An 18583-nucleotide genomic window follows, 5' to 3' on the forward strand; every position below is an offset into this window, starting at 1 on the left:
AATACTCCCCCTGCTAGCTGGGACCCAGTATAGTGGGGCCTACTAAGTTGACGGGGACGAAGGGCTTTGTGAACTTAGTCAATATGCACGATTCTAGCTCGACTGACTGTATGATGTCCATCCAACGGCCGTAGTGCTTCTTCGACCCCTGGTCTTCTTGCTCCAGCCGCCCAAAGCAGCGCCGGTCGTGCCGCCTGCTCCTGCCTCCCATGGCCGGTTGTGCTTCCGTGGAGGCCTCACCGCCCCCATACTACTCCCACCATTGGTCGGGCCATCCCTCCAGTCCACTCACCCACACCCCCTTTATTTTGCAGCGATGGCAGCGCAGCCGAACCAGTGAACCCTCGTACTCCTCTCTGCGTTGGCATCCACTGTCGCGTCTTCCCCGGCTCCACGTCGTCCCCTTCCTAGGCCTCGCCGTCGTCCACTGCCGTGGTGCTCTCGGCGCGGCGTGTTCAATGTGGTCAACGACCGAATTCCATCGGAAGAATATTGTGCGTGGAGAGGATGACAGCTGGGTCCATGGCAGCCGCAAGGAAGTGCCTCCTTATTATGCGGAAAATAATTATTCCTCTACCTGACAGCAGGGACCCACCGGATGGGCCACCAGTATTTCGCAAAAAAATGTTTGCCCCTGACTGCTGGGACCATCCCGACGGGCCACCGGAAGTGCCTCCTTATTACGCACAAAAAAATGAATATCCCCTGCTAGATGGGACCCACCTTGGTGGGAGGCTGACTTATGGGCCTACTAAGTTGACGGGGACGGAGGGCTTTGTCAACTTAGTCAATATAAACGATTCTAGCTCCAGTGACCGTACGATGTCCATCCAACGGCCGTAGTGCTTCTTCAACCTCTGGTCTTCTTGCTCCAGCCGCCCAAAGTAGCGTCGATCGTGCCGCATGCTCCTGCCTCCCGTGGCCAGATGTGCTGCCGCGAAGGCCTCACCGCCCCTACTATTCCCACCGCTGGCCAGGCCCTGCAGCGGCGGCAGCCTCACACTGCAGCCGAACCACTGAACCCTCGTACTCCTCTCCGCGCGGGCTTCCACTGCCGCGTCTTCCCCGGCTCCCCGTCATCCCCTTCCTAGGCCTCGTCGTCGTCCACCGCCCTGGTGCTCTCGGCGCGGCGTGGTCAACATGGTCAAGGAACGACTTCCATCGGACGTGGACTGTATGTTGAGAGGCTGACAGCTGGGTCCACGGCCGCAGTAAGGAAGTGCCTCCTTATTACGCGAAAAATAATTATTCCTCCACCTGATAGCGGGGACCCATTAGACGGGGCACCGTATTTCGTGGAAAAAACGTTTCCCCCTGACTGCTAGGACCCACCAGCTACATCTTCGCACGCAAGGAAATGCGTCCGGGCAAAAAAAAAACGATTCGCCACCCTGACTGCTGGGACCCACCAGCTACATCTTCGCACGCAAGGAAGTGTCTGACAGTCGGGACCCACCTGGTCGAAGCGTACGTAGCGTTGTCATTTTGGTCGCGAACGTGTACGTACATATATACTGGTCGATGTAGAGGCACGCACGTGTCATAGTAGAGGCGCGCACGTGTCGTACCAGAGGCGCGCACGTAGCATGTATACATACGTACAGCGGCCAGGGTGCAAGAAAGAAAATACGGCCACGTATGTACATACGGGCAGGGTCTCGAATGCCTACTCGCGCATATGTACATGGCTGGGTCGGAACGGAGAAACAGCGTCGTCGTTGTGTTCATGGGGAGCCAACCGGCTGGGTTGGAACGGAATGCATGGTCGTGTTCATCGGGAGGGCTTGGACGGAACATGCCATGGAAACGAGGCCTGGCGTACCGCAGAACATAGGAAACGGACCTCCTACATTCGGAACAGGGTCCTGTTAATTGGGAGGGGTATGGCGTACCGCAAAACGGAGGAAACGAACCTCCTATGGTCGAAACGGGGGTCCTGTTGATCGTGAGGGGTGTGGCGTACCGCAAAACGGAGGAAACGGACCTCCTACGGTCGAAACTGGGGTCATGTTGATCGGGAGGGGTATGGCATACCACAAACGGACGAAACGGACCTCCTAGGGTCGAAACGGGGGTCCTGTTGATCGGGAGGGGTGTGGCGTACCGCAAAACGGACAAAACGGACTTGTGTTGGAGTGCTACGGTCGAAACGGGGGTCCTGTTCATCGGGAAGGGTGTGGCATACCGCAAAACGGGACTCCACGGGATAATGTTCATCTCCACCGTCGACCACCTCCAGCCTCCACGGGCTACCGTCGACCTCCTCCAGCCTCCACGGGCTCCTGTTCATCCAGCCTCCACCGTTCGCTACTCCACCGGCTACTGTTCAACCACCCCTCCGCGGGCACCCCTCCACCGTCTACTGTTCATCTAGACCTCCACACCACGGGGTCCTGTTCAACCACCCCTCCACGGGCACCCCTCCACCATCTACTGTTCATCCAGCCCTCCACACCATGGGGTCCTGTTCATCTAGAGGCAACGCCACCGCTCACTGTTCATCCAACCCACCCACCCACCCCCCCGCAACAATCACTGTTCATCCAATCGATCGGCTTCAGTTAGTAGCAGTAGCGAAGGAATCGCTCGATCGAGTTCAGTTAACATCCATCGATCGGTCGCTCGGGTTCAGTTAGAGCCCAACGCCTCGCTCGGGTTCAGTTAGAGCCAATGCCTCGCACACACGCGCGTACGTGTATGAGAGGAACGCACATCGCTCGGCCCTCGACCACTCACCGTTACCGGGAACTCCCCGAAATTTTCCTCGCCCTCGCTTCTACCATAGTTTTTTCCATCATGAACGGCCCAAAGAATGTCATGCAGCTACGTCTCTGGCCCGTCCAGGAAGAAAAGCCCATTTTCTGTGATGAGTTTTTGTCATAGAAGTAGGATCCCACCACGTCTATGATGATACCGGGTTTTGTCACAATTATCATCATAGAAGTGTCATATGTATGACAGAAAAAAAAATCGTTCAGCCCAAAATGTCATGGATGTGTCTATTTTTGTAGTGTTTTCTCCCGCCCAATCTGATTTTGATAGCCCAAAAGATCAAAGTTGGCTCCTCTTGGGTACCATAAGCCAAAGTTTGGGGTATGAGCCAAATATTGAAAGATTTGCTTGACCGCCACAAAGTGGCTTTCCTGTGCAGCTTGAAACCGAGCACAAATTCCCACACTCAACATGATATCTGGTCTAGATGCACAAAGGTAAAGCAAGGATCCAATCATGGAGCGATATACCTTTTTATCCACCGCTTTACCATTGGGATCAATGTCAAGTTGGCATTTTACGGGCATTGGAGTGGAGGCCATCTTGACATCACTTAGCTTGAACCTCTTGAGCATATCTTGAGTGTATTTGGCTTGGTTGATGAAGGTTCCTTCTCTTCTTTGCTTGATTTCGAACCCGAGAAAGAACTTCAACTCTCCCATCATTGACATCTTGAACTTTGAGGTCATGAGAGCGGCAAATTCCTCATTGAAAGCTTTGTTAGGGGAACCAAAGATAATATCATCAACATATAGTTGGCACACAAACAACTCCCCTTTGACCTTCTTAGTAAAAATAGTGGGGTCGATTTTCCCAATTTTGAACCCACGATCTTGCAACAACTCAGTAAGATGTTCATACCACGCACGTGGGACTTGTTTAAGGCCGTAGAGTGCCTTGTTGAGTTGGTACACATGATCGGGGAAATAGGGATCCTCGAACCCCGGGGGTTGTTTGACATACACCAACTCATTAATGGGACCATTAAGAAAAGCACTTTTCACATCCGTTTGTTGCAACTTGAAATTATGATGAGAAGCATAAGCAATCAACAAACGAATAGATTCAAGGTGAGCAACGGGAGCAAAGGTTTCACCATAGTCAATACCCTTGTGCCACCAAACAAGCCTTGTTGTGAACAATGATTCCATGAGCATCTTGCTTGTTGAGAACAATGGTTCCAATGACATTATGATTCCCGGTTGGCCTTGGCACTAATTTGCACACTTGGTTGTGCTTGAAGTTGTTGAGTTCTTCATGCATGTCATTGAGCTAATCCGGATCCTCGAGCGCCTCATAGACCTTTTGGGGTTCGACACAAGAAACAAACGCGTGATGTTCACAATAGTTTTCTAATTGTCTATGAGTGCTTACCCCCTTTCTTAGGCTTCCAACCACATTCTCCATGATATGACCTTTGGTTGTGAGCTTGGAAGCAATGTTCGCGGCACAACGCTCTAATTCCTCCTGAGGTGTGAAAAGAGGAGGGGTAACTTGATCATCTTGAGCGCTGTTTTGAGCTTGTTCTTGATCTTGAGCTTGCTCTTGATCTTGAACTTGTTCCAAAAGGGAGAACTTGACCTTGGTCATCACTTGGTGGCTGACCACCATCTTGAGGTTGATCTTGCCCTTGATCTTTTTCACGTGGTTGAGGGACTTCACTTTGTTCTTCGGAAGCGTGTGGGTCTTGGGTCAGTGATGGCTCCACTTGAGTGGAGCATTGTCCTTCTCCTTTGGCCACAAGGGGTTCCTCAATGGGTAGGATATGACCAACACCCATTCTTCTTATGGATTGGGGAGGAATTTCATCACCTACATCACAAGTACCACTTTGCTCCACCTGGGAGTCGTTATTCTCGTCAAACTCCACATTACACGTCTACTCAATGAGTCTCGTGGACTTGTTGATGACATGGTAAGCATGAGAGTTTGTAGCATAACCAACTAATATGCCCCCATGAACTCTAGCTTCAAATTTAGACAAACGAACACCTTTCTTGAGAATGAAACACTTACACCCGAACACCCGAAAATACATGAGGTTGGGCTTGTTACCGATGAGTATTTTATAAGGAGTCTTGTTTAAGCCTTTGTGGAGATAGAGCCGACTGGATGCATGACATGCGGTGTTGATGGCTTCAGCACAAAATTTGTAAGGAGACTTGAACTCCGCCATCATGGTCCTTGCTGCATCCATCAACGTCCGATTCTTCCTCTCCGTGACACCATTTTGTTGAGGGGTGTATGGTGCAGAATATTGATTCTTGATCCCCTCATCACTAAGAAACTCATCCAAGGTGTAGTTGTTGAACTCGGTGCCGTTATCACTTCTTATTGTCAAGATCTTTGCGTCGTGTTGACGTTGAGCTGAATTTGCAAAGTCGATGACGGTTTGTTGGGTCCCACTCTTCCTCTTGAAGAAATATACCCAAGTATATCTTGAATAATCATCCACAATCACCAAGCAATACTTTCTACCCTCAAGACTATCAAAGGATGGAGGCCCAAAGAGATCCATGTGAAGGAGCTCCAAGGGTCTCTTCGAGTAGATGATAATCGTGGGAGGGTGAGCCTTCTCATGTAGCTTTCCTTCGATACAAGCACTGAAAGCACGATCTTTGGCAAAACTAGCATTTGTTAGTCCACGGACATGGTCCCCCTTGAGAATACTTTGCAAAGATCTCATATTGACATGGGCTAAACGGCGATGCCAAAGCCACCCCACATCAACTTTAGCCATTAGGCATGTCGCGGTCTTAGTGGGTCGCTCCAAAAAGTTAATCACATAAAGACCATTCTCGACATGCCCAACAAAGGCTACTTTAAGAGTCTTGCTCCACAAGAGGGCCACAATATAAATATCAAAGAATGTGGCAAAGCCCATGAGTGCAAGTTGACGAACGGAAAGTACTCGAAAAATGGAAAATCATCTTTTTGTGCAAAAAAAATGAAAGCCTTCGAACTATGGCATCGTTTGCCACTCTAAGATGCACATTTATGAAAAAACAAGATAATTTTGACAAACTATGCCATTGTTATGTTTAAAAAAATTCAAAGTTTTGGGTCTAAAATTTTGAGATTCAAGTGTGTTTTAGCCGGCCAATGAGATGTGAGGAACCGCTTTCACGCGGATCACCAAATTGGACGCAATCTGAGCCATCCATCACGCATCCATCCAACGGTGGAGCTTCTCCCGAGAATCAAAAACCCTAACCCACCCACCCACCCTTCCCTCGACCCCCCCCCAAATCCCCACCCGCTGCCACCCCCACTCAGCCACTCCCCCGAGATCCATCCTTTCCTTTCCCGCAACCCCAAACCCGGCCCCGCCGCCGATCTCCACTCCCCCAAACCGAGCCCCGCCCCGCCGGCGACCTCCTCCCCCACTCCACTCCACTTCATACCCATCGGCGACCTCCGCCTTCCACTCCACCCGCTCCTTCTCTCCACGCCGAAACCCTAGATCAACGCCATGGCCACCTCTCTCCAGCATCCCCTCTCTCTCTCCCGTGGAGGCACTCACCACTTCAACACCGTCGGTGACCACAACCATGGCCTCCACCTCCCCTTCCCTCCCTAGCTGGAGATCCACTCAATTCCTCCCCCTCTCCCGAGTCCTCCCCAATCCCGCCGCTGGCGGACTACAACCCCCACCGGCTACCTCCCCGCTCCGCCCCGCGTGGCCGTGCCTTTGCTCCGCGCGGTGCTGCCTCGGCCTCGCACGCGGATTTTCCCGCGCTCGTCCTTGTCTCCACCAGAAGCGCGCGCTGTTCGCCCAGCCCGCTCCGCTACTCCCGCACGTGCCTTCTGCCTTGCTCACCTGCACCGCGCCTGGACGCTCCACCAGCTGCAGCGGTAGGCCTCGCCTCCTCCGGCCGCTGCGGCCTCCGACGAGCTGGCCGGTTCCTCCGTCCCAGCACCGCCCCAGTCGGCGCTGGCCGCATCCGCCTCGCCTCTGTCGGGCCCGCGCCACTCGGCCTTTCGAGCTTGACCTCTGCTCCACGACCCGGCCGGCTCTTGCTTCAACCATGATGCTGGTTCTTCGTCGACCTCCACCATGCGCGCCAGCAGCTGTCCATCTCTAGCCATTTGTATCATGCATGTGCATTACTAAACTAAGTTACAGTGAAAACCTGGGAAGAGTGTAGTGTTCCTTCTGAGCATTGGACGCCTGTAAATTTCCTTTTGTTGTCAAGATATGTCATTGTATATTTTTCCTGGTTGTCGAAAATGCCTTCATGTGCAGGTTAGTCGTGTGTGGTTTAAGATTTCAGCAAGGGTTTACTTTGACTTCATAGCTGGGGCATGCTACATGTTTGTTTTTTGAAACAAGGGGGCATGCGACAGGTACTCTACATATGCTTGCGAAATCTTTGTCCGTCGATGATTCAGTTGTGAAATCTCTTTACTAGATGTTTGTAAAATTGGTCACAGGAAAGTGTGACCACTTGGACATCAGAAGCAATCCATGATGCCGAGGATCTTGTAGATGATTTCAGCTGGCTGAGATGATGGATGCACCTTTCTGGATGGAAAATAGGTGAAGTTGGATGAGGTTTGGAAATGGCGTGTAATCTACTTACATATGGATGGTATGCTCGTGATCTTTCATGCATCTTGTATGCGGAAAGCTCTCTGGTGTATGCAGCGGTAGACTGGTAGTAGTATGCAACGCATGATATAAAAGTAGAAAGCAGAGTTCAAACTGAATAAGCTTTATTTCATCTTACTTATCAATAAAGTATGGTGGCAACAACCATTAACATGCATGTCAGGATGGCTGATCTACACAAGCGTAGTCTAGTCACCAACCATGTTTATTCCTCTCTGCGGTCACCAACCATGTTCACCAACCATGATGCACAGGTTGCGGGGTTAGGTGTAACAGCTCCAATTCCCTCCGATTACATATGAATCTGCAGGGGTGCATGTAGTTGCGAGCTGGATTTGTTGATTCGGCGCATTTCACCTCTCTGTTAATTGACGAGTGGTGGAGCAATTGAGAGATGTTTTCTGTTCTAGACCTCACTGATATATTGGGACCTTGTTTAGTATTCACTGATGATCCTACCTTGTTTACAGTGTTGTTTTCTGTTGAGATATTACCCTGCTGCAGAAAATTCAGAGAAAGAAAGTTCAAATTCAGAGTCGAACTTCATGAATGTACTGCTATCATAAATTCACTTTAAGATTGGTGTTATAGGCCAAGTTATTTAGCCAATTTGATGTTGTTCAAAATTTCTAAATGTACTCCGAGCATGCAAGCTAATGTACCTCGAGCATATTGTTTTCATCAGACTAATGTACCTTGAGCATGCAAAGTAAACACATGCTACTCCACTTGTCTATTTGTACAGAAACTTTTGTTTAAATAAACCGAGCAAATAAACCAAACTATGCAAACAAAGTCAGTTCTGAAACTTGTCTACTCCACTTGTCTGATTGTAATGAAACCTTTGTTTGCATGTTTCTAAAATACAGAGAAGAACACCCTGTGTTCTGGTAAAATATTTGTTGGCTATGATATGAAATTCCATGATGTGTGTGTTGTTTTAGTTTCTGTAGCTACAACAAAGTCCCAGTTTACTCTATACTTGCTACTGATGATTGCTGGCTACAAAGAAAGTCCCATGATGTGTGAAGTTGGGAGCCTTTCCTCCCCATAAAAATACTTTGCTCTTCATTATGAGCAGTGCCCTTATATAATTAGCTGTTAGCAGTGTTTATATACTTGATCACCACACCTCTACTGTTCTGGTTACTTTTGCTTTCTTCTATGTAGTTGTCCAGGGCATAACAGTTTTATGTGTGGCTTGTTATTTTGTTACCAGCCTACTTTCTTGTGCTCCTGGTCGAGTCTTGTGGAGAAGCAGGGTGAATTGGGCATCATCTCACTTGTGCCTCTATGGTAAGAATAGAACACCACTCTCGCTTGATGTGCATGTATTAGTAGAACAAAGCATTCTTACATAGTGATTGTTAGCGACACAACAATTATCTTGCAACATAGCTTGCCAAATTGCTTCCTTGCTTACTATATAACATGTATTGCTAAACATGTTATCCTACTCCATGATGTTGTATCATTTGCAAATACTCCTGGACATCAGCTCCCATTAACTATAATCTGTACCTCTAAAAGAGGAGTATAAACTGGACTAATTTGTACTCTATTATGCTTGAGACTTGATCCAAGCTGTATTAATGGTTGCCAGTGATGTTATTATCGACTCTAATGGCTCATAAATCTATACCTGCCATACCATGTGGAATGACTAATGAATCTATACCCGAATACCATGTGTAATGGTTGTTATTTTTGCATCATTTAAATATTTTTTCTGCTATATAGTTTCTCACTCATGATTGATCTACTACAGGTGAATGAGGTTTTCAAATGTTGGAAGGAGGAGGACAATAGTAACTTCTGTTATGTCTTAGCATCTAAATTTCTGTTTTAATTTTCTTTGTCGTAGAGTAGTTTTGTTTGGCAGTTACTGTTCCTAGGATGTAAAGATATCTTAGATATGTATTGCTGGAATGAATGGTTGTAATATAATAACATTACACGTTGCTTTGAAAATGTATCAGAACTGGGCTAGGCCCAAGATAGCTTGTGGTGTGATGTGTTGTAATGTCAATGGCATAATAAATTTTTTTGGATTGGATCAATTTTTTCGGAACTGGGCTAGGCCCAAGTTATATTGGACAATTATTTTTGAGGGAAAAACATGAGAGGCCCAGCAAAAAAATGGCCCAGAAAAATACCTGATCAAAAATAAAATATGCTGTTAAAAGGGCCACACAAAGAAATCAATAAGGCTGAATTGTTGGGCCAAACCCATGTAGCTAATAAAAGCATAGGAAAAAAATACATTAAAAAGGCCGAATTGTTGGGCTAGGACCATGTAGAAAACCGAATGGGACCGGGCTGATTCTTGTGCCACATCAGATTGCCACGTCGGATGCCTACATGGCCTGAGGAGGCTGCTAGTGACCAAAACAAAACAGTAGGCATATTTTGGTCGTAAACGTCTACGACCTTCTCACAGAGAAGGTCGTTAATTTTAGTTTACGACCGCCAGCTTTTGACCATCTATTTTTTGTCACAAAAAGGTCAAAAATGCAAAATAATGACCATTCAGTGACCAATAGTCAAGGTCACAAGTTGACCAATAGTCAAGGTCACAACTTTTCCAAAATGGAGAACTTGACCTTGGGCATCACTTGGTGGCTCACCACCATATTGAGGTTGATCTTGCCCTTGATCTTGTTCACGTGGTTGAGGGACTTCACTTTGTTCTTCGGAAGCGTGTGTGTCTTGGGTCGATGATGGCTCCACTTGACTGGAGCATTGTCCTTCTCCTTTGGCCACAAGGGGTTCCTCAATGGGTAGGATGTGACCAACACCCATTCTTCTTATGGATTGGGGAGGAATTTCATCACCTACATCACAAGTACCACTTTGCTCCACTTGGGAGTCGTTATTCTCGTCAAACTCCACATTACACGTCTCCTCAATGAGTCTCGTGGACTTGTTGACGACATGGTAAGCATGAGAGTTTGTAGCATAACCAACAAATATGCCCCCATGAACTCTAGCTTCAAATTTAGACAAACGAACACCTTTCTTGAGAATGAAACACTTACACCCGAACACCCGAAAGTACTTGAGGTTGGGCTTGTTACCGATCAGTATTTTATAAGGAGTCTTGTTCAAGACTTTGCGGAGATAGAGCCGACTGGATGCATGACATGCGGTGTTGATGGCTTCAGCCCAAAAGTTGTAAGGAGACTTGAAGTCCGCCATCATGGTCCTTGCTGCATTCATCAACGTCCGATTCTTCCTCTCTGTGACACCATTTTGTTGAGGGGTGTATGGTGCAGAATATTGATTCTTGATCCCCTCATCACTAAGAAACTCATCCAAGGTGTATTTCTTGAACTCGGTGCTGTTATCACTTCTTATTGTCAAGATCTTTGCGTCCTGATGGCGTTGAGCTGAATTTGCAAAGTCGATGACGGTTTGTTGGGTCCCACTCTTCCTCTTGAAGAAATATACCCAAGTATATCTTGAATAATCATCCACAATCACCAAGCAATACTTTCTACCCTCAAGACTATCAATGGATGGAGGCCCAAAGAGATCCATGTGAAGGAGCTCCAAGGGTCTCTTCGAGTAGATGATAGTCGTGGGAGGGTGAGCCTTCTCATGTAGCTTTCCTTCGATACAAGCACTGCAAGCACGATCTTTGGCAAAACTAGCATTTGTTAGTCCACGGACATGGTCCCCCTTGAGAATACTTTGCAAATATCTCATATTGACATGGGCTAAACGGCGATGCCAAAGCCACCCCAAATCAACTTTAGCCATTAGGCATGTCGCGGTCTTAGTGGGTCGCTCCGAAAAGTTAATCACATAAAGACCGTTCTCGACATGCCCAACAGAGGCTACTTTAAGAGTCTTGCTCCACAAGAGGGCCACGGTATCAATATCAAAGAATGTGGCAAAGCCCATGAGTGCAAGTTGATGAACGGAAAGTAGATTGTATGTAAGGGACTCAACAAGCATGACTTTCTCGATCATGAGGTCATCAGAAATGACAACCTTGCCAAGACCCAATACCTTAGAAGATGATGCATCACCCCACTCGATGTTGGTGGGCATAGATGGGATCTTGTGCACGTCCACCACCAAGTCCTTGCTTCCGGTCATATGATCTGTTGCTCTACTATCGAGCAACCATGGTCCCCCACTGGAAGCAAACACCTACAAGAGATCAATGCTTGGTTTTAGGTACCCATTTTGTAATGGGTCCTTTGGTGTTAGTAACAAGGATCTTAGGAACCCAAATAGAACGTTGAATGTACTCATAAGGAGAACCAACAAATTTAGCATAAACATGTCCATCACTAGCACGGCACAACACATAAGAAGGGTTGAAGTTGCCGGCTTTGTTGGAAGGGGTGGCATTGCCCTTTTGACATCACCACCCTTCACATTGTTCTTCTTATCCTTTGGAGCACCCTCTCCCTCCTTCACAAAAGTTTGCTTGAGAGGGGGAGGTCGTTTGGTCTTGTCGTTCTTCTTCTTGTTCTTGGACTTGGGTGCGAACCCAACTCCCTCCTTGTCCACAACTTCCTTTTGATTGCCCAAAAGGTCATTGAGGTTCTTCTCACCTTGTATGCACGTCACAAGGCCTCTCTCAAGTTGCTCTTTCAACTTGGCATTCTCCTCCACAAGATGCACATGCTCACAACATGGGTTAGTAGCATTTGCATTATAAATTAATACCATATGAGGAAAAGTGGCTTTCTCCTTGGTTAGCTTCACTTGGAGTTGATTATGAGACTCCTTGAGGCTAGCATGAGCACCCTTCAAGACCTTGTGGGCCTTGTCAAGCATATCAAACTCCTCCTTGAGTCTAGCATGGTCAACCCCAAGTTTATCCTTCTCGGAATTTAGCACACGAGATACAACAAGAACATGATCAAGATCTTTCTTTAATTCAGCATGGTCATCGTTGTGTGACTCCCCAAGAGCCAAACGATGAACACACTCTTCCTCAAGTGCATTAGAGAGATCCTACATCTCATCGGCATAGTCACGACTATGACCTTCCATCTTAGAGATGGTTTCTTCATGAGCCTTGATCATGTCATTGGCTTCACCAAGTTGTTCCAAGAGAGCAACGAAGTGCTCCTTGGATTTGCCCTTGAGTTTACTCATAAAAGACTCAAATTCATTTACTTCCCTATTAGACCCCTCACTTTCATCAATGCAATCCGTCAAGGAGGTATTAGTAATGATGGTGGTTTTGATGTTGGGGGTTACTTTGTTGGTGGCTTTAGCCATGAGGCACTTGGCGGTGATGTTCTTGTTGGGTGAGTCGAAGAGGGACACCCATGGAGCTGTGGCAGTTGCAACGGAGGCCATGGCCATGGCTTCACTATCTTCATCATCATCATCCTCATGGTATTCTTCTTGATCCACCAACACTTTAGTTGGAGTCTTCTTGGTGAAGTGGTTCTTGTTGGGGAAGGACTTTGCTTTGTCTTTTCGGATGAGCTTGCCACCATTGTCTTCCCTCTTTGTCATGGTGGGCGCACGACAGATGCCAAGGGATGGCTAAAGAGATGAGGAGGCTCAAGGGCGCTGGTGGGCTCCAGAGGCGAGGTTGGCATGAGCGGGCGCGGAAAGCCGGACATGCCCAGGTTTGGGGCTCTCCAGAGAGATAATACCCCTAGTCCTGCCGAGTGTAGTTGGATGATCGATAGTACAATGTTGCTCCTGGAGCTGTATGGAGGAGGAAGGAAGCCGGCCGAGGCTTGGGCCGCTCCTTCTCTCCAGTGTTGTGGTTTGGTGGCTAGTCCTATGATTGCTTGCTTTTCCCTTGTATCTGTTTCTTACATGCCACCTTATGCATTATCCTCTTCTTTCTCGACGTCCCCTGTAGGCGCGGGTTCCTGGGGGGTTTTATAGATCAACCCACACAGGGTTACAATGGTAATTCGTTGAGTCGGTGGTTCTGTATTGTTGGTGTCCGGGATACCGGGTTGGGTCCCGATGAGGGCTTGTGGTTCGCCGGGTTCCCCTAGGTGCGGGCCCGGAGTTCCTAGGGGACTATGCACCATCTTGTCGATCGTCAGGGCGTGGCCGAGTGGAGTCGCGTACAGTGCTCTCCGTCATGTTGCTGCTTGCTCTCGTCAGCGGCGAGGGTGGGAGCACTGTTGCCATGCCAGCCCCGGTCAGCGGGTAGGTAAGGGGCACTGTTGCCATGCTCCGGCTGACCGTAGGCATGGGTGGAAGCACTGTTGTCTTGGTCATCAGTGATTGAGGTCTCGTCCCATCGTACGGCCTGGATGGGACGGGAGCTTGACCCGTGGTTGGATTGCGGCGCACGCCCTTGGTGGGGTTGGCTTGTTGGGGAAGCCTTGGTCATGTAGGGTTCGGCTGTCTTGCGCCAGTTGCTGAGGCCGGGCCGACGTACCTTGCCAGGTCGGAGAGTTTGGCCGGGTTGCGGACCTTGCCGGGTCGAGCGACTGGGCCGGGCGCGTGCCGGTTTGAGGGGTGATGCGGGCCCCACTGTTTTTGAAGAGGATCCGGGTTCCGTTGCCTGCCCGGGGTTCATCCCCCCGACAGGAGTCCCAGAAGCTGTGAAGGTCCGCCATCTTCGGATGAGTGGGCCTTCGTAGTTTCCCCCTTAAGAAAGGCGGATTCTGTGAGCGCCGGGCCCGGTAACACCCACTATGTGCCGGTTTTCTCGGAAATTGGATCGCGGCATCCCGGCCATGGTGGGAACCGAGGAGTCCGTCGAATCTTGGGGCAATCCCTCGGGCTTTGCGCTGGCGCCACGTGGTGGCCAGAAGCCGGAGGGGCCTGACAGGCCACGCACGTGACATGACTGTGTGACGGGCTGGGGCCCGCTGCTGCAAGCCCTTGGCCCACGCGCACAGATTTATTGCGGCAACCGGGGGCCGGTTGCACTTCCCCGGGCAGTTACTTCATGTGTACGTGCGCACTTATTGTGGGGTAGTGGAACGGGCGCGTGCAGACGATCCCACTCCCCCACATTTGAACTGAGGGTTATAAATCGGGGGGCAGGGGGCGGCGGACATTATTCTCGCTCGCGCCCTCCTGTCCCCTTGCTCTCGCTCCGCTCTTTGCAATCGACGCACTGCGGCGCCTGCTGCTCCAAGCAGAACTTCCTCCGTTGTCCATCTTCTTCCTTCTTCCGTCCATGGCGCTGCCGTCGGGCTCCTGGATGGGCTCGAACGTCACCACCGACGACATCATCCATATTCGGGCGTCGCGACACCTGCCGCTGGAGACGGACGTCGGCATTCGCCTGCCGCACGGCGAGCAGAGGCCTCGGCCCGAGGAGTAGGAGCGCGTGGTCTTCCTCATGCACTTCGAGCGCGAGTTCGGGCTGCCGGCGAGCACCTTCTTCCGCGTGTTCCTGGAGTTCTTCGGGCTCCAGCCTCATCATCTTGGCGCCGGCACCATCATCCAGCTCTCCGGCTTTGTCACCCTCTGCGAGGGGTACCTGGGGGTCGAGCCAACGATCGACCTTTGGGCGCGCTTCTTCTCCTTGAAGCAGCAGGGCCCATCGGCCGGGGAGTTCGCCAACTGCGGCGCCGCCGTCATCTCGAAGCGGTCGAGGGCGGATTTCCCAGAGATCCCGCTAGAGGATTCTGCCAAGAAGTGGCAGAACTCCTTCTTCTATGTCCGCAACCTTGGTGCGGACCACATCAACCTTCCGCCCTTCGCCATCGCGCCGCCGCGGGCGAAGACGAACTGGGGCTACTCGCTCAGGCGCCCGTCGCAGGTGATCGTCAACCTCTGCGAGCAGGTGATGGTGATGAGGACGAGGGAATGTCTCACCGGCACCGACCTCCTTGCCACGTTCATCATGCGCCGGGTCCTTCCACTCCAGAGGAGCTCCTGCCGCATCGGCGAAACGATCGACCTTCAAGACCCCAACCGCATGGGGTCGACGTGGCTGTCCGCGAAGCATATGGCACGCAGCCTGAATGACATCTCCAAGGCCAACCTTGGAGAGGACTGGCGGTTCGGCAAGGCATCGTACAGCGAGTCGAACCCGGCGCCGCAGGTGATTGTTTGGTCTTCTTACTTTGCTGCGGTGCACCTTCTCATTCGTCCTGACATGACGCGGGTGATACTTCTGAATGCGATTCGGCATCCTTACGCCCGGGCTCCGTCGCAGGTGGAGCAGGTGGCGCAAGAGGAGCCCGCGGCCCCTGGCGAGGAGGAGGTGGCCGAGTCCGACGCCGGCGTTGGGCGTCGCGCGGGGTAAGTTCTATGTTTTTCTCTCTTCATGTGTCTTGAATTGCTGATCGCGGCATGGCGCGGGCGATGTTGACACCGGCTGTTGTTGTAGTGGCGTTGGGCGGGGGAGGCAGCGACCCGGACGGAGCCGGGTCCTCGCATGGGGCGGCGCCGAGCTGCCCGCATGGGAAAGACAGCATAGTGCCGCGACCCCGGGCCTTGAAGCGCACGGCAGACCCGGCGGGGACCAGGAGGTCGGCCAAGAAGAGGCGCAGCGGTGGGCACGGGAGGCCGCCCCCGGTCTCGGTCTTGATGGGCTAAGCTTCATTTCTTGTTTGCGCCCAGATTTTTTGAGCTATTCTTGTTTCTTTTTTGCTCATTCCGTCTTCTTCTTCAGGTCGCCAATCGCGCTAGCGAGGCCGGCGGCGGAAGCCGTGGCCGCCGAAGGGGCCGCTTTCGCAGGAGCCGGTCCGACCTCGCCGACCAGGCCGAGGTGGAGCGACAGGCCAACACAGACCTCGACCTGGACCCGAATGACGCGGAAGCCTTAGCCTGGCGGGATAGGAACCGGGCCGAGGCGGAGCTAGAGGCGGTGTCGGTCCAGGCTTGGACCGATGCGGCGGCGGCATGGGTGCGAGCCGGCGCGGAGCCGGTACGGCACGAGATGCCAGAGGGCACGAGTGGCGGCGACGGTCTTTGAGCCGTCGTCAGTGAGGAAGCGCAGCCGTGGAGGCCAGGCTGAGGTGGTGATCCTCGACCAGGAGGTCGTGGAGGTGGGGGGCGATACCCCGCCGCGGGCCGACGTGGTCGAGCGCACGGGGGCTGATGGTGGTGGAGGCAGCGATGTCTTGGAAGAGGCGCTGCGGGCGGCGGTGCCGGAGGCCACCCGGTAGCTGGGCCGGTGGTGGTGACGCAGGGCGTCCCTGCGTCCGGGTCATCATCGGCGCCGGGAGGGGCGTCGGAGGAGGTGCTGGCCGCGTCGCAAGCGGCCAGTGGGGGCACGCCTTGGTGCCCCATTAGGGAGGGCACCGAGCTGCCGCGCCGCAGCCGACGCAGAGCAGGGGCGCTGCTGTCTTCGGGCCTCAGACCCAGGAGGAGGCGGCGTTGGACGCCGTCAGCCGCCGCCCGCGAGGCTGGAAGGGGCGGCTTCGCCCAGGCCGAGGTGGAGCAGACGTGCGACCTGGAGCGCGCCGTTCTGGTAAGTCTTCTTTTTCCTTGTAAATTCTTCTTTGTGGGGGCGCGCCAGTGCACCCACTGGGTGTAGCCCCCGAGGTTCGGGCCAACTACGTAGTAGTTGGGTCGAATCTTTAGAGCATTGGCCTTGTTCTGACTTCTGCTTTCTTCAGCATCTCGACGCCTTCCAGGTTGCCGCCTACAACCGTCTGATGGGCAAGCACCGGGAGCTCGTGGAGCAGCTCGCCGCCAAGGAGGAGGAGCTCCGCGTCGCCGCAGGTACTCTTGTGTTCTTTTTTAGTGGGGGCGCGCTAGCGCACCCACTGGGTGTAGCCCCCGAGATTCGGGCCAACTGTGTAACAGTTGGGCCAAATCTTAAGTCTTGCTTTTTCCTTCTACCGAATCCTTCTTTTTGCTGCCGAGGTGCTATCCTGGCGGACTCGTCTGCTCCGGGCCGGTCATCATTATGACTGGCTCATTGCCGACACCGCCCGTCTTGGCGTCGAGACGGCACAGGCGAGGGCGGAGTGTTGGGGAATGTTGCATAAAATAAAAAAATTCCTACGTTCACCAAGATCAATCTATGAGTTCATCTAGCAACGAGAGAGAGGAGTGCATCTACATACCCTTGTAGATCGCGAGCACAAGCGTTCAAGAGAACGGGGTGGAGGGAGTCGTACTCGTCGTGATCCAAATCACCGGAGATCCTAGCGCCGAAGGGACGGCACCTCCGCGTTCAACACACGTACAGTTAGCATGACGTCTCCTCCTTCTTGATCCAGCAAGGGGGAAGGAGAGGTTGACGAAGATCCAGTAGCACGAAGGCGTGGTGGTGGATGCACCAGGGATCCGGCAGGGCTTTACCAAGCGACTACGGGAGGGAGAGGTGTAGCAAGGGGGGAGGCAGGCGCCAGGTGTCAGGGTGCGGCTGCCCTCTCAACCCCCCTCTTTATATAGGGACCCCAGGGGGGCACCGGCCCTAGGAGATGGGATCTCCTAGTGGGGCGGCGGCCAAGGGGGGAAACTTGCCCCCCAAGGCAAGTGGAGGTGCCCCGTCCCCTAGGGTTCCCAACCCTAGGCTTAGAGGGGGGCCCAGGGGGGGCGCACCAGCCCACCAGGGGCTGGTTCCCCTCCCACTTCATCCCATGGGGCCCTCCGGGATAGGTGGCCCCACCCGGTGGACCCCCGGGACCCTTTCGGTGGTCCCAGTACAATACCGGTGAACCCCAAAACTTTCCCGATGACCGAAGCTCGACTTCCCATATATAATTCTTTACCTCCGGACCATTCCGGAACTCCTCGTGACGTCCGGGATCTCATCCGGGACTCCGACCAACTTTCGGTTTGCTGCATACTAATATCTTTACAACCTAGCGTCACCGAACCTGAAGTGTGTAGACCCTATGGATTCGGGAGACACACAGACTTGACCGAGACTGCTCTCCGGTCAATAACCAACAGCGGGATCTAGATACCCATGTTGCCTCCAACATGCTCCTCGATGATCTCATCGGATGAACCACGATGTCGAGGATTCAAGCAACCCCGTATACAATTCCCTTTGTCAATCGGTATGTTACTTGCCCGAGATTCGATCATCGGTATCCCAATACCTTGTTCAATCTTGTTACCGGCAAGTCACTTTAATCGTACCGTAATGCATGATCCCGTGACCAGACACTTGGTCACTTTGAGCTCATTATGATGATGCATTACCGAGTGGGCCCAGAGATACCTCTCCATCATACGGAGTGACAAATCCCAGTCTCGATCCGTGTCAACCCAACAGACACTTTCGGAGATACCCGTAGCATACCTTTATAGTCACCCAGTTACGTTGTGACGTTC

Source organism: Triticum aestivum, chromosome 6B, assembly GCF_018294505.1.
Source record: "Triticum aestivum cultivar Chinese Spring chromosome 6B, IWGSC CS RefSeq v2.1, whole genome shotgun sequence".
In the NCBI taxonomy this organism is placed as follows: Eukaryota; Viridiplantae; Streptophyta; class Magnoliopsida; order Poales; family Poaceae; genus Triticum; species Triticum aestivum.